At 40.6% G+C, this 14,250-nt stretch overlaps 1 long non-coding RNA gene across 1 annotated transcript in view; it reads left to right on the top strand.

The window, feature by feature from the left end:
- The window catches only part of LOC122461762, a 181,301-nt gene that overhangs the window by 48,442 nt on the left and 118,609 nt on the right, over positions 1 to 14,250 (top strand). Inside the window, exon 4 of the long non-coding RNA XR_006283925.1 lies at positions 4,184 to 4,234. This is a non-coding gene — a long non-coding RNA (uncharacterized LOC122461762). The remainder of the gene's footprint in view (positions 1 to 4,183; positions 4,235 to 14,250) is intronic.

The following is a 14,250-nucleotide window of genomic DNA, read 5'->3' as shown; positions in this document are numbered from 1 at the left end:
CCTTGTGTCTTGGTTCAGGGGAGTGAAGGGGGGCATACTAGCAAGATACACTGCTAATACAGACATCACATATGTACTTCCTAGCTAATGTTCCATTACAAAATATTAGTGTGACGTTTTCATTAACAATAATTGAAATTCCATGAAAGTGGTTTCCCTGTCAACTGGCTTATGATTTGGGGAAGGGGGTGATGGTAATGCTCAAATTTCAAAATGCTCAACAGTGACAAGGTATCATCAGGCAGTTTCTTTGAATTTAGGGTCTTGATACTGAAAAAAAAATAAAATTGGCTACTGGACTATTTCTCTTGACTAGTACTACCTAAAAGGGATGGAGAGAGAGAAAGTAGAGATGTAGCTTCCTCCCCTCCTCCCACTGCACTGCAAACATGTATGAAAGTGTATTGTCATCAACTCAGAGCTTAAGAGCGGATGGGATTGTTAGTGTATCTAGTCTGATCTTCTGTCAATTATAGAATATTATACTTTATCCAGTTACCACTATATTGAGCCCAATAACTTGGGACCAACTGAAACATCTTGCAGAAAGGCATCCAGATCTGAAGACATAAAGTGATGAAGAATCCACCACTTTCCTCGGTAGTTTTTTCTTGTTTATCACCCTCATGGTCTTTAAAAATGTCTGCCTTGTTTCTGATTTAAGCTTGTCTGGCTTCAGCTTCCCATTATTGGTTCTTGTTATGCCTTTCTCTGCTAGATTAATACCTGGTATTTTCTCCTCATGATGGTACTTTGACACTATAATCAAGTCACTTCTGCCTACTTGCTGATAAGCTAAACAGATGGAGCTCTTAAGTCTCTTGCTGTAAGACATTTTCTTCAGCCCTCAAGCCATTTTTGTGGCTCTATTCTGCATTTTTCCCAATCTTTCAACATCCTTTTAAAAATGTGGACACCAGAACTATGTACAGTGTTTCAGCATGGGCCTTACCAATGCTGTATACAGAGATAAAATTACTCCTCTACTCCCGCTCACTGCTCCCCTGTTTACACATTCAAGGATTGCACTAGCCCTTTCTACCACAGCATCAGACTGGGCACTCATTTTTTCCACTAGTCCCCTAAATCCTTTTCAGAATCACTGCTTTCCAGGATAGGTATGGCTTGCCTATCTAGGAACCAGGAATGTAACTTTGCATTTGGCTGCATTAAAAACAGTGTTTGGTCAATGGCTGCAGGTTGCCAAGTGATCCAGAATGCTCTGTGTGATTGCCCCATCCTCACTTTTTACCACTCTGCCAATCTTTGTATCATCCGCAAACTTTATCAACAAAGTTTTATATCTACTTCCTGATCATTGATGGAGATGTTGAATAGCATCAGTGCTACTACTGATCTCTGCAGAACTCCACTAGAAATGCGCCTCCCCCCCCCGCCCCCGGCACTTGTTGACAATTCCGGCTTGACAACTACCTTTTGAGGTCTGTCAGTTCACCAGTTCTTAATTCATTTAATGTGTGCTCTATTAACCTTGTATAGTAATTTTAATCGGAATGTTGTTCAGTACTAAGTCAACCCACCTTACAAAAGTCTAAATATATTATATCTGTAACTTCAAGAAATAATGAAATCAGACTTGTTTGACAAGATCTGTTTTCCATAAACCGTGTTGACTGGCGTTAATTATATCCCTAACCTTTAATTCTCTATCAACTGAATCTCATATCAGCTTTTCCATTATTTTGCATAGGACTGACATCAACCGAAACAGGGTACAGTTATTGAGTCATATTGCTTGCTTTTTTTTAATATTGGCACAACACTGGCACTCTCAGACTTCTGGAATTTCTCCAGTATTCCAAGGTTTATTAAAAATTAACCTCCGTGAACCAGAGATTTAGTTCGCCAACACTTTTAGGATTCTTGGGTTCAAGTTATCTTGGCCTGCTGATTTAAAAATGTCTGTTCCTAGGAGATACCTATTTGGTTACCATCCTCCTTGCTTACTAATCGACTGAAAAGTACTTCATCCTCATGTGGTCTGAGTGTGCTTCTGCCTCTTCCACATTAATAACAACAACTTTACCATATTAATCTAGTAATGGGCCTATATCATTGCGAGGATTATTTTTGTTAATATACTTAAAACTGCTCCTTATTGTCTTTAGTGCTGCCAGCCATTGATTTTTCTCTGATGTCTTTAGCTTCTCTTATCTTAGTTTTCTGCATGGCAAACTTTACTTTTGATTGCTCATTCCCTCTTTTCAGATATATAAGATTATTGCTTTATTTCTAATTGCTGCCTTCACTTCACCACTAGCCAGGATAGGCTTTTAGCCAAAGTTGTTCTCTTTTTTTGGTGTGCAAACTTGGCTTTTTGGCTATCTAATAAACTCTTCTTAAAAGGACTATCAATTTTCATTCACATATTTCTTTATAAATGTGTCCTCCCAATAAAGACCTATTGCTTAGTCCTGCCTTGAGTTCAGGGGACTAGACTAGATGACCTATTGGGGTCCTTCCAGCCCTACACTTCTATGATTGTGCTCGTAATGTTCTTCAGCTTTGGGGAAATTAGCCCTTTTGAAGCACCAGACATGTTTCTTTGCCCATACTGAATGTGATCGGGTAAGAATTGCACATCTTTCAGTAACCAACAATATGCATCCCCATAAGGTAGGTGTACACTCCTTGCATGCATGCATGCAAAAAAAAAGCCTCCTGGAGTTTCCACTGGGGAAATGGAGCTCTGCACTGCCCCTGACATGGCCGGTGCCTAAATAGCACAACTGAGCACTAACAGGGCAGTGGAACTTATGTCACTTTCTGATAGCTTGTGGGATGGATGGCAGCCTAAATCGCATGTCAAAACTGAAAAGCCAATGCCATGCCTTTGACTTAAATGACATGCATCCTATGTGCCACAAAATGCTGTATTTTCCACTGCAATCCTTCCATTTGTTTATAGAATCAAAATTCCCAAAGGTTCTCAGTGGTCTATGCAAAATATCCCTCAGTGTTAGATTTTACATCTGGATCTCTGACTAAATTGCAATGTGTAAAATTGGTTGTAGCCTGTGAAAGGAGACCTTGCCATTCTGTGTATTGCACTTCCAGAAGCAGAGGCGTCTCCTTCCCTGCTGCAAGGGCAAGTATAAGGCAGACATGATTCTGAGTTGCTATTTAGATGCCCAGTAGTACAGAGGTGAGTCACTGCTTTCTTTCTCTCCTGGAGAATGAAGAGTAGTCTCATCATGCACTATGAGTATTTCCCATTAAAATTAAACATGTGCATAAGAGTTCGCAGGGCTGGGGCCTTTTACTGCAAGATCTTCAGGACAGGCACTGTCTTCCTAATTTTACATGGATATCATCTAGCACACGGATTGCTACCATAATACAAATAATAAACAATTATTTTCTATAGAGGCTCAGAAGTGCAGGTTATTCCAGTTGAAGTTGGCATTAAACTCAAAATAGTCCCTCCAGATCAGTGTGTTTCAAACAATAGCATGTAACATAACAAAGCTGGTTATCAAGTTCACCTGGGGAAAAAAATGTTCCAGTGAAACACCAAGACAATACAATAAATTCTATTTTTTGACCATTTACATTCACCACAATGAGTAATTATTGAGGCTTTATTTTTTTAAATTCCACCTACATTTCATCAAACTATTCTCTATCATTGGAGAGTAGGAAAACACAGACCTGGAGAGTCACTGTAATGAATGCCAAAGTGCAGAGATTGTCAGCTGCCTTAAAATAATAAGAAATAAAGCAAAATCTGGGGATCCCAATGTGGATTTGATGGTAGAATTCTGGCTAATATTTTAGATTGCATATTTACACATACTTTAAATATTTGTAGTGTATGATCCTGCTCCTATCTGTCAGTGGAAGAACTCCCATTGACTTGAATAGTGTAGGATCAAGCACCAAAAGCCAGATCAGAAACCCATGGAAGTTGGGCTTTCCATTAGATTTTGGATTAGGTTCAAAGTGTTGTTTACTAGTGCAATGTTAAATAGTTTTTGTAGAAAGACACAGTTCTGTTAGGTACAACAATAGTGCTTAACTTATTACATTGCATTTTCTTAAATTTGGGTAAATTAATATTGGGGACTATCCCATCAGGGAAACAATACAGTTATCTAAAGGGTATATGTACCATAGAACTTCTAGTCTGGGAAAACATTTGCTGACATTTTTTTCTTTCTAGTAAACAGAGCAAAACTAAGAGTCGCTTTGTTTTGTGAAGGCTGATTTAAAGGTAAGGCCAAGTCTATTGATTTTTTTTTTCTCTGAAATGATTTTATACTGCTTTTTAACGTCTTTCCAAAGGAGTGTCTTTTATCTCTTGGTCGATACTGGTGTCCTAGAGTTTTTAATTTACAGATGCAATCAATCACTCATGACCAGAAGCATTTGAAATATCTGGAATTGCTAACATTAAACTTTTGAAGCAGAATTTGGCTGTGAAAATTGTACTGAAGCCTGAAAGAGCAGCTACTTAAACAGAACTAGCTGGGTTTCCATAAATTCACTTTTAATGGGCAGCTGACTGATAGTTTAAATTAATTTAGCCCTGTTGTTACCAAAGCGACTTCAGAATAGCCATTTAAAAAAGTTCTGCTCATTCTCAACCTTATCTCCACTATACTGGCTCTATATATAAATCAAAAACGCAGATTTGAATATGAGCTAGGGATAGGTGGATAAATTAAAAACTAACTCTAGTCCAAAGTTGAATCTAAACATAGTGTTGGCAACTAGCAGCATGATTTTATTGCAAGTTTCATGATATTTGGTGGCTTTTTTTTAAAAGGTCAGTCCAGTTAACATTTGAGAATCTCAGCTTTCAAATTTTTCAAATCTTTATCGTTAAGGAAAAAAACTTGAAAACACAATCCCTAAATACTCCACTCAAAGCAAATAAAAATAACCTGCTTATTTGTGTTTAAAAAACAAACACCACAACACCTTTAAGTTAACCTTTTTTTCTTTTGTGCTAGACTCATGACTTCTGAATGAATATTTTGCATTTCTGTATTACCTTTCATGTTAGGGTTTCTAAGTCTCTTACATAGAGCTATATTGTGGTATTCAGCCACATTCTGGCATTGCAGCAGGCCTGAGCTGCCCGTCTCTACAGGGAAACGTCTGGAGACATTTTGTCTTAGGGAGGCACAGCACCTCCTAGAGCAGACTGTTTATTCTGATGGGGTGGGGAGGGGGTAACTTTCTACTATGCTTTTAAAGGTTGATGACATACTCCTTCCCTTCACCATCCAACTCCACTGGTGGCACGTGGAAAGGTGAAGGGCAGAGCTATGGCTCTGCCAGTTCTCCCCATTTCCTGCCCTGCTGGAGCAACGTGGTAGCAGTCCCAATGTGCTCATTCTAAAGACAAGCTGTTCTCTGATTAGTTAATGCACTGTAGGCCTTAACAAAAAAACAGAATGTAGAAGTCCAATAATGGAACAGACAGTAACTTTCACTCTATTGCAGTCACATCCAACTATATATAAATTATATAAATAAAATACAGATAGTGGATTGCAATTCAGCCTCTTCCACAGAATGCAACACTTGTTTTATTATATATTTATATTCTATACATTTATTTGTGAAAGTCATTTGCATTAACAATGGCATGTGTGTCCGTCTTCTTTTTTAGTTATCTTTTAAAATGAAGACCGTTTACAATTATATCTTTCAGACTTTCATAGAATATGATGCTTAGCTTTGATTTAAAGGGCAGATACAACCACATGGGATAGTTCCTTAAGCTTAATAACGGTGCTAATGTTCTCCTATTACTTCTCCAAGCTTTTGTTTGCCAGCTATTTGAGGGTGGGCTTTTCTCTGGTGTTTTATTGTCTTTACCTTCACCATCAGCAGTTTTTAGAGGGTAGAGATGGGGATAGGGACTCTGGTATAAAAGAGATGTAGTAATTATGAATGTATTTAGTTGGATAATAAAGTCTCTGAGCTCATTAAAAATGAGAAACCATGGCAACCTCAACAACACATCCCACACATTATAACCTAACTAACAATGTGCAAAGTACATTTACGAAGGAGAAATTAAACAAAAAGAAAGGGGTGGGGGAGCCCTTCCACTGCATTTTTATATTGCTATTTTTAATACCAGAGTCCTGAACAATGACATACTTATTATTGCTTATGTAAGAAAATAGCTTATAGTGGCAGTAATTCTGATTATCTTTAGTTAAAAAAATAGTAACTATGAGGCTTCTGTCTAAGCCCCTACCTCTCAGTCTTAGTTCTCAGCATCACTCTTTACTCTCCTGGGATTTTGTATCTCTAGTATAGACCAAATCTCTTCTTCCTGCTTTGAAGCCCAGGGGACGGTAGTGGAGGAGAGAGGAAACTTTGCAGAGTTTTCCTGGAACTGCCTTCTCTTGAGAGAAAGGGTTGGAGACTTAGGGCGACAGGTGAGGCCTCAATTTCTGGATCCTAAAGATGTATGTGCTAAGGCAGGAGCCCATACTGCCAGGATGGCTGCTGCTTCACTGGCTTCTAGCTCCTGGACCTGAAAGCACAGCTTCACAGCAACTATGTCAATGGTGGGTACCCTTGCACTGTAAGAGGCATGGAAAAGAATGAGAGGGAGTTGAGAGCTCAGATCCGTGTTACCTCCTGCCCATATTGCAGGGAATGGTGATGTGAAAGGTGGCACTTTCTCTGGTAAAGCTATTCTTGCCTCTTCCAGTCCCTTCAACTCTGTGTGGGTCCAGCAAATGGGCTTTCACATAGGGCAAAAAGGAGCCATGGAGGGAGTGCACTCCCTTCCATGTGCACAGAAAGCCTTGGGTATGAGCCAGACCAGAGAGGGCAAACAGAAAAACAGCCTTGCCTCCTAGAGGTGAAATTCTGGCTCCATTGAGGTCAATGGGAGTTTTGCCATTGACTTCAGTGGAGTCAGGATTTCACTCTAGGTCTCAATTTTGTATTCTGTGCTTACCCAAAACTGACAAATAACTCAAATGCTACAGTTTGTCGTGTGGCATATATCCCCTTATTTAACACACTGTTCTCCTAGGGCTGTTCATTCTCTCTCTCTCTCTCTCTCTCGGTACAGAATATTGACATGCTGTAGCTTAATTAAAATTGCTATACCAGAAAATAAGCATCAGGAGGTGGAAGGCTGGAAGATTGATAGCTTTCTCCTAAAATACCCTTGCTCTCTGGGATTAATCATGCAGATGCTATTCAGTATGAGGCTGTGCGTAGTGAGAACTAAAATCAGTTCTAGAGGCAGTAACAGTGATTGCTCGAGCAAAACCGCTTTCATTCTCATTCCTTTTAAGGTAACTTTCTAGATGTTTCACCTTTTTGAGCTGAAATCTTCTGGGTCTGGTGTCTTCCCAAAGACCAGAACTTGTTCCAAAAATGTGAACAAAAACACCTCAGTTGCAAGGAGAAGGAAACAGAGGACCAAACTCTCACTGATTTCCATAATGCTGATTTATGTAAGATGAAAACCTGGCCCTAAATATACCTTTTTTTCTCTGATAAAATAGTCATGCAACATTTTTTGAACAGTTCTAGCACTAAAAGTACTCTGGGTAGAAAGCTTGAAGTATGGCCTGGGAATATCCATAATGAGAGCATGTGCTTACATAGACTAATGGTGGGAATAGTTTGTATGGTCTGGATGAGTTAAAAGCTGTTTTAAATTAAATAAGTAAATATTTAAATATCAGCAGTGTCCCTTAGGCCCTCAGCCTATCCTGGTTGTTCTGCTTTGTCTTCTGCACATCACCTGTTCATATTTTGCAGGTGCAGTGTAGCACAAATTCTACTCTTAGTATTTGCTGCCACTCTTGAGCAAGGAGGGGAGAAACTGGGACCCAGTGCAGCAGAAGGCAATACCTTTGCTATGATCTTGAGGGCTAGAGAAGCTGGGAGGGTAAAGCTAATGGAAGCTAGAACCTAGAAAGGAACCATAGGGGAACTTCGTATTGCTTCTGGAGAACCTATATTTTATTAAATCGGGGTGAAATTCTTGCCCCATTTACATCAATAGCAAAACTGCCACTGATTTCAGTGGACCAGGTATTTCACTCCTGAACTCTAACTGAAAAGCAGCATTCTTGTATTCTTGCATTTTGCAATCCTGGAAAAGGCTGGTAGCTTAAGAGCAATGTCCCTACCCTCTGATGTTTCTTACATAACCCAGAGACAATGGCCCAAATTTGTCTTTCCCATAATAAAGTGATGTCTACATGCCAGGGACTTTTTCCTGGTGACCATTGTATTATGCTGCCTCCAGATTATGTTTCTTTTCTGTGATATCTTTGTGTATACCAATCTGCCATCTCGTTGCCTTCCAATGTGCCATGGATTTCTGTAGGGTATAAAATGCACATCTTTAAATAAAAATGCCAAAAAACCCCAAACAAACTCTTGCGCACAATTCCTTACCACCACAGTTTGGAAAACAAATGCATACATGCATGCTAATGATATCAATTGCTAAATTTATCATGATTTATATCCTGCGAGACAATTATCTAAATTGTCCTAAATGATAACCTATTGATGGATAGTTAAACCTAATATTATTCATTTACAGTAAATATCTGTATTTCCTTTTCATTTTGTACAATTTTTGTAATAAAATGAAATATTTGCAACTCATGAGACAGAGAAGCCACAAAGGAGAAAAGAAAGAGCACAACACTCCAGCTAACAACTATATCTCCTCCAAGAATACACCAGTCACTCCTATGGGAAAATCTGCAGGGCACGAATTGGGCTCCTCAGCCACCTAAAAACCCACCAATGAACCCCCTTGGCAGACATCTTCCTCACATTGAGGGCTAGCCAAAGAGTAGTATTCCAGTGAGCTGATGAACTAGTTTTAGTTACTGGTGTAAAGTGTAGCATGTAGATCCTACTACTGACAATCACGTTGGGATTGGGAGATATGATGGAGAAATGTGGTCACAATGATTTCAAATACCTAGTGATATTTTGGGAAATTAAAAAGAAAAATGTAGTCTATAACTAATGGCTTTTGTAAAGAATGTTATAAAGTTCAAAGCAGAAAACCAACTAGGTGCATGTACTGTTTGTTACTAAGCGTTTCTGTAATAAAGCAGTTCATTGCTGTAATATTTAGCATCTGTGCTGCTATAGTGGTTTAAGTTATAGACATATCCTAAGTTACTTACCCAAGGTCATATGTTCTGGGCGCAGAATTTGTTTTCTTTATGAAAGAAATTGCATGCCGAGATCATATGTGATAGAGACCAACAGCAGAGACTTGGAGTTGTCCATCCATTTTTTCCATCCAGTTTGACATGAACATGGTCACCAGGTTCTAGACCTGGCAACTGTCTGAGTGATGTCTGATTTAAAAGTGTTCATAAGCTCTTTTAACCCTTTTAGCTGATTTGGCTACTCCTTCCATGTCAGGCTACTTTGGAAATAGATTATTTTTCAAAGTTGGAACACTAGGTCTGAGTTGTTTTTCTATCAGTTGTGCTGGGCTATATCCGGTAGCCACTATTGGTGCTGATCTGTAAGTCAGAAGGGCAAGAAATAGACCTACCTGCTGTAGGGTTTTCTTGGATGTTTGTATAGCTCTCTCTGCCACTCCATTCGCTTGTGGGTAGTGTGGACTGCTAGTAATATGATCAAAATCACATTTTGTTCAGAAGGACTTAAATTCTGCTGCAGTGAATTGTGATTGGTTGTCCATTACTAGCTGTTTTGAAATACTGAAGTAAGCAAAAATGCACTTCAGTTTCTTGATAATGCTGCAACATGTTATGTCTTTCCAGTACAATATATAATTATATAACTGGAAAAACAGTCCACGATGACGAGTTAATGATGTCTTCAGAATTTGCATAAATCTGCAGCTAGTCTCTTCCAAGGTCTGTCTGAGAGAGGTGGTATTACTAAAGGTTCTTTGTGTTGGTCTGTGAATTCTGCAATGTTCACATACAGGTACATTGTCCTTGCTAATGCCCAGCCACCACAGAGACTGGCTGGCCCATTCATGGCATTTAGTTAATCCTTGATGTCCTTCATGGATGAGGTTTAGGATTTCTTCTCTTATTTCATTTGGAATTACAATAAAATTGCCTCTAATCATGAGTCCCTTTGAGTCACTTAACTTTGTGGTGTGTAGACAATTATCTCTTGTCGTTTCTTTAGTGTCCTTTAGACACTTAAGCCAGCTGTTCCGTAATGTTAATTAGAACTTCCTGAAGTTGTGTGTCTGACGTTATTCCAGCTACAAAAAGCAATCTCTTTTCTGACTTTGATCTGTATGTATCCAAAGCATCTATCATCTTTGAGATCACATGATCTCCATGACAGTGTGTGCACTACTACCAGATTTTCTCCTGGAACATATTTAGCAATTGGGTTAAAATGCATTACCTTATAACCTACCTTAGCAATAGATGTTAGCATCTCAGTGCTGCATGCTTTAGGTCTTGTCTATGGATGAGGGTTACAAGTGGTTTATGGTTTGTTACAGATATCTGTGTGGCCTGAATCTGTTACACTGATAAAAGTACTCACATGCCCATAAGCTCGCCAGGCATGCCACTTCAATCTGTGCTTATTATTTTTCTGCTTCTGTGAGTGTGCGAGAACAAAATGCAACTGGCTTCCACTCAGATCCATGTTGTTGCAACAATATACCACGGTGGCAGGGTGATAAGCAGAAAACTGCTTAGCCAACCCTCTGTCACTCCAGCTCCAATTAAGGGAGGTGAATTGGAGCTGGGTAGACCACCTGGCCCTGACTGGGGAAGCTGGACAGCTGCTGCCTCATCATGCTGGGGCTGGATAAGCACCCCAGGGGAAGGAAGCCAGGGAGAGGAGCTGGAAAGAGGGAAGTTGCAGTAGAGGACAGGCAGTGAGGGCAAGCAGAGAGAGAGAGTTTGCCCCTTCTCTCCTGCCTGTGGACTGTAAGAAGGAGACTGTGTATGGTGGAAAGGTGGTGGGAGCACAGCCTGTAAATAAAAGCACTAGGTGAGCACTACACCAAGGTCTCTGTGTGACTTTCAGCCCAGCGGGGGCAAGAGCCAGGAGGGCCCTGCAGGGACCCCGTTGCAAGCTGCCATGGCCTAGGTGGTTGTATCTGCACTGACCACTGTGGATTTATTGACATCATAGAACTTTAGAACTGGAGCTGTTGAGATTAGGATTGCCAGATGTGTGGTTTTTGATCGGAATGCCTGGTCGAAAAGGGACCCTGGCAGCTCCAGTCAGCACAGCTCACTGTGCTGCTAAACATCCAGTTGGCTGCAGTGGCTGGCTCCGCATGGCTCCCGGAACTGGGCAGCATGTCCCTCTGGCTCTTAGGCACCAGGGTAGCCAGGGGGGCTCTGTGCGCTGCCCGTGTCCATCATGCAGGTGATGGCACCGCAGCTCCCAATGGCCAAGATCTGTAGCCAATGAGAGCTGTGGGGGTGTCGCCTGCAAACAGGGGCAGTGCACAGAGCCCCCTGGCCACCCCTGCACATAGAAATCATAAGGAGATGCTGGCCACTTCCGTGAACCGCCTGAGGAAAGTGCCACCCAGAGCCCGCACCCCAACCCCCTGTCCCAGCCCTGAGCCCCCTCCTGCACTCTGAACCCCTCCGCCCCACCCTAGAGCCCCCTCCAGCACCCCAAACCCCTCATCTCTGGCCTACACCCCCAGGCAGAGCCCTCACCTCCTTCTGCACCCCAGCCCGGTGAAAATGAGCAGGTGAGCAAGGTTGGGGGATAGTGAGTGATGGAGGGAGGGGGGATAGAGTGAGCGGGGCAGGGCCTCGGAGAAAGGGCAGGGGTGGAGTCTTGGGTAAGGAGCAGGGTAGGGGACGGGGCAAGGGTGTTCAGTTTTCTGCAATCAGAAAGTTGGCAACCCTAGTTGTGATCATTTCTCTTACCTTTTTGAAGGCAATTTCTTGATTTTGCCCCCATTGCCAAGGTGCGCTGGACTTACTGTTCATTCAGTGGTTTTATCACTGTAGAAAGGTCTTGTAGGTATTGACCAAGGCAACTTACCATCCCCAATGTATGTCTCAGTCCTGGTAAATGAGTTGGTGCATTCAGTTGTCTAATTGCTTTTACTTTCTCAGGGCTAGGACTGATTCCATCTTTTTCTCTCTGTCCCAAAAACTTGATTTGGAGTAGGTGGAAAAAACATTTTTCCTTGTTTATCTTCAGTCCAGACTGACTGATTAGGCTTGGGACTTCATTGAGAGTCTTGTCGTGTGCCTCCATTGAAGATCCATATATCAGAATATTGTCCTTGAAAGCTACAACTCTGTGTTCATTAACAGTTCTGCCTTCTTTCAGCTCTAGGAGAGGTTCATGGTGATTGCCATAGGCATCTCAGAAGCAACTTACATCAGCTCCCTAGTCAATTTTAAAGTCAATAGTCTTGCCATGAATATTCATTTTCACTCTCCAGGCAGACTCTGTCATCACAAGTGATAGATCCCAGAATCAATGGCTCTTGAATGTCCATCTTGAATCATTTCCCTGACTGCTTTGGTGCAGAAAACATATGCAAAACATCCATATTTCATGTATTTATTACATCATGTGCCTTTAGCAGGACATGCATCATCTCTTGCGATATGACTTTCCACACCTTGTATACATAGGCTGGAATTTGTCCCTGAGCCTGGAAGTTCACTCTCCTTCGCTCGGGTTTTATGATAATGACTTTTAACACTCAAGTGTCTGTTTAGTTTCTGAGCTAATTTCAGGTTTCTCAGGTTTGTCAGGCTACTGTAGGTTTTGCTATCTCACCAGCGCAGAATGTTTTGTTCTCTGTATAGCTGTGGATAGGGTTAAATCTCTCTCCAGTTGTAGCTGCTGTGAAAGGTTTTCATCTGTTATCCCAATAATCAGCCTGTCACTGATATTTTTGTGTTTTGCATTCCCAAAATTACAGTTTGCAGCCAATGTATGCAGTGCTCTTATAAAACATTCAGCATTTTCTCCTGGTTCTTGAATTCTCTGCTGAAAACACATTCTTTCATATAGCTCAGAGAAATGTGGTTTAAGGTATGCATCAAACATACCCAGAATCCTTTCATAGTCCTTTTTGTGACTGCCTTAGATATGCTCTACTTGCTTCCTCATAGCATAAATTGAAAAATGAAAACCCTCTTTATTATCAGTTTCCTTGTGGATCTTGGTAGCAATGCAAAATCTCGTTTCCAGTTTATTCATTCCAAAGGTTTGTCAAAGCTGAAATTCTCTGGGGCATTGAAGAATGGCATATTGAGGTCCTGCAACCTGTGCTGCTTTGTTCCATTTGTCTGCAATTTTGTTGTTCATTGTTATTTTCCTTCTGTTTCTGTTCTTAATTTACTTTTGACACCATGTCATGTTCCAGTACCAGATATGGACTGGCTACAGAGCCTGCTTATACATGCCAGATGTGTTCGTCCTAAGATTCTTTAATTGTCTGTCAGATATAGCGGAGATTGGTTTCAGTAAGGTATTTTATACACAATTCCACCTACTGGTGAACAGTATAATACAGTGTAGCGTTCCATTGTAGTCAGAGCTACTCCAATAGAGAATTCTCATCTAAAAATGCTGCTTAACACCTAGTCTTGACTCTGAGGTTTGTCCTTCATCCTTTGTGTTCGAGTCTGCTTGATTTAGTATTATCTTTCTAAAGACTAACTCTCACCCATGAATTTTCATAAAGGCTGTCCACTTCATACTCACTTTAGCTCCTTCACTGAGGGAAAACTGGAAATTGCCACTCCTCAAGCTGAAATGCTGGCTCCTATCCTGTTTTATTCCACTAATGCATCTATAAAACAGTAATAGGCAATTTCTCATCATCAAATTTGTGTCTATAATCCTGATTTTTTTTCTTTGAATGAATTGATGTTGATTTAAAGCCAACAACTTTTCAGAACACACAGGGTATGCAGTGAATAAGATTAATTGAATGCAATTTATTTTTCCATGTAAGTAATTTTTTATTCTTCATGATTTTTGAATTTGTACCATGCTTAGAGATGCTTCTTTCTGTGTTGAAATATTGCTGCTACAAACATTATTGGAATTATTACATTAGTCTGTTTCTGCCAGCATGCCAGGTGAGAACTAACTTCGCCAGGGTATCCCAAGAAGAGCGAATAGACCATGACCGTAGAAAGGTTTTTTATTAGAGAAATTTGGCAGCTGAAGATGGAAATGTCATCATATTAGCTCATTATGTTCAACTACTTGACGATACAAGAAGTTAAACTTGAGTGTTTTGCCCAATCTATTTTG

This window comes from Chelonia mydas, chromosome 9 (assembly GCF_015237465.2).
Source record: "Chelonia mydas isolate rCheMyd1 chromosome 9, rCheMyd1.pri.v2, whole genome shotgun sequence".
Lineage (NCBI taxonomy): Eukaryota > Metazoa > Chordata > Testudines > Cheloniidae > Chelonia > Chelonia mydas.
This window is presented reverse-complemented; position numbering and strand designations above follow the sequence as displayed.